The sequence below is a fragment of the Pongo abelii genome, chromosome X, assembly GCF_028885655.2.
Source record: "Pongo abelii isolate AG06213 chromosome X, NHGRI_mPonAbe1-v2.0_pri, whole genome shotgun sequence".
Lineage (NCBI taxonomy): Eukaryota > Metazoa > Chordata > Mammalia > Primates > Hominidae > Pongo > Pongo abelii.
The window spans coordinates 48,947,125-48,949,897 of NC_072008.2; the positions used below are offsets into that span (position 1 = coordinate 48,947,125).

General features: G+C 44.0%; 1 pseudogene; it reads right to left on the bottom strand.

Moving 5' to 3' along the window:
- Positions 1-270: 270 nt before the first annotated feature.
- LOC100446941 (ornithine aminotransferase, mitochondrial-like) lies at positions 271-2,386 on the bottom strand (annotated as a pseudogene).
- Positions 2,387-2,773: the final 387 nt, after the last annotated feature.

Sequence of the window (2,773 nt, forward strand, 5' to 3'; positions counted from 1 at the left end):
TACAAAACATTTACGCCAGCAAGGAAATTATGAAAGCATATATAAAGTATACTGAAGAATGTGATTTAAAGGCTATCTGTATACATAGATGTGTTTCACCTTAGAAAGTACATATGCACATCAAAACACTTTCACTGAATATAGATGCTACTACATTCTCTTACTTATATTACAAAGCAAACGGCAGGTTCATAAACGTTCTTCTATTATGTGTCAACTGAAAAAAAACATATATTCCAAAAAACAGTTTTGAAGACACATGGGAGTGGAATGTGCCCGCATTAAGAGCAGAGCTTTTACAAGACCACCTGTCTCCAGCCGGCTCCCAGGGACCACTGAAAACAGCTGCTACCCTCAGAACGATAAGATGGCCTTGTTAATGAGTTCACTGGACTCTCGAATCTCATCCTCCTTGACCACCAGCAGAGGTGAAACCTGATGATATCGCCATGGCTTGGCTTGGCCAGAAGTCCATAATCTTGAAGTCGTAGACACACCTTCCAAGCACCACAATCTTTGGTTTCTTTAATAACAATAGCATTTAATAATTCCTTTCCTCGCCGGGCGCAGTGGCTCATGCCTGTAATCCCAACACTTTGGGAGGCCAAGGCAGCTGGATCACCTGAGGTCAGGAGTTCGAGACCAGCTTGACCAACATGGTAAAACTCCATCTCTACTAAAAATACAAAAATTAGCCAGGCATAGTGGTGCGTGCCTGTAATCCCAGCTACTCAGGAGGCGGAGGCAGGAGAATCACTTGAACCCGTGAGGTGGAGGTTGCATTGAGCCGAGATTGCGCCATTACACTCCATCCTGGGCAACCAGAGTGAACCTCTGACTCAAATAAATAAGTAATTATTTTCCTCTTACGGCAGTTACAACATCAGAAGGTAGCTTCATGGGTTCATTTCTCAAGATAATACCCATTTTTTCTGTATTTTCAGCAAGGTTTTCTTCTTATAAAACCTCAAGGGCTGCAATGGCCACTCGGCAGCCTAGTGGACTGCCACCATATGTGGACCCATGTTTCCCTGGCTTAATGGTCAGCATTATGTCATCATCCCACAGCACTGCACACAGAGTATCAGCCCCTAGAAAGGGCCTTTCCAAGGAGGACTATATCAGGTCTGACATTTTCATGATCAACAGCCAGCCATCTACCAGTTCTGGCCAATCCTGACTATTTCATCAGCAATATACAGATCCTGGTGCCTGGTGCAGAGCTCTCGCACTCCCATTAGGTAACCTGGATCTGGAACAACACCCACTTCACCCTGAATTGGTTCTACCATGAATGCAGCCACATTTGGATTCTGAAAAGCACGCTCCAGTGCAGGCAGATCATTGCAGGGAATGACGTCGAAGCCCGGCATAAATGGTCCAAAACCATCGTAACTCGTCAGGTCTGTGGAACTGGAGATAGCAGACAACGTCCTAACCCAAAAGTTTCCAGCTGCGAAAAAAACCTTTGCTTTGTATTTCTGAATGCCCTTCACAGTATAGCCCCACCTATGAGCTAGTTTACAGGCAGTCTCTCCAGCTTCCATTCCTGTATTCATAGGAAGAACTTTGTGGTAGTTGAAAAGTTTAGTAATATACTCCTCATATTCACCAAGTACGTTATTATAGAAAGCTCTAGAGGTTAAGGTCAATTTCTTCCCTTGACTCTTTAGCGCATTCACAATCTTGGGGTGACAATGCCCTTGGTTGACAGCACTGTAAGAACTCAGAAAGTCAAAATATTTTCTGCCTTCTACATCCCATAAGTAAATACATTTTCCTCTCTCCAGGGCTACAGGTAAAGGATGGTAATTGTGTGCACCACACTTAGATTCCCTTTCAAAAATGTAATCAGAGGTTGGAGGGCCTTGGACTGTCTTCTTTGGTTTTGTTTGTTTGTTTGTTTTTTGTTTTGAGATGGAGTTTTGCTCTTGTTGCCCAGGCTGGAGTGCAATGGCGCAATCTCGGCTCACTGCAACCTCTGCCTCCCGGTTTCAAGCAATTCTCCTGCCTCAGCCTCCCGAGTAGCTGGGATTACAGGCATGCGCCACCGTGCTGGGCTAATTTTGTATTTTTAGTAGAGATGGGGTTTCTCCATGTTGGCCAGGCTGGTCTCGAACTCCCGACCTCAGGTGATCTGCCCGCCTTGGCCTCCCAAATTGCTGGGATTACAGGTGTGAGCCACCACACCTGGTCTGGATTGTTTTTTTAGTTGCAACAGATGTAGCAGAAGCCACTGAAGAATGAGCTCCACGACTAAGTACAGCAAACCTCTGCAAAGGTGCTAGTTTGGAAAACATTGTGTCCTTCAAGTAGAAAAACCACAGATCGACTATTTTTTTCTTCCCATGGTTCAGACTAGAATACAGATTTTTAACCCAAGATCCAAGGATGATCTTCAGAGAGTCCAAAATCTCCTGACAGTCCCTGAGGACCACCCGGGACACACGCCATCTACAAAGCTCAGCCATGTTGTGTATCTTGATTATGGTGTTGGTTACAGGAGTCTACACATGGGATAAAAAGGCATAGGACTATACACACTATTGTACCAATGTCAATTTCCTGATTTTGATATTGTACTATAGTATTTTTACACTACTATAATATAGAGGAAACTGAGTAAAGGGTATATGGGACATCTCTGTACTATCTTTGCAATTTCCCATAAATCTATATTATTCCCAAGTAAAAAGGGAAAAACATACAATCTTTTTTGAGACAAGGTCTCGCCCTGTCATCCAGGCTGGAGTGCAGTGGGGCAATTATAGCT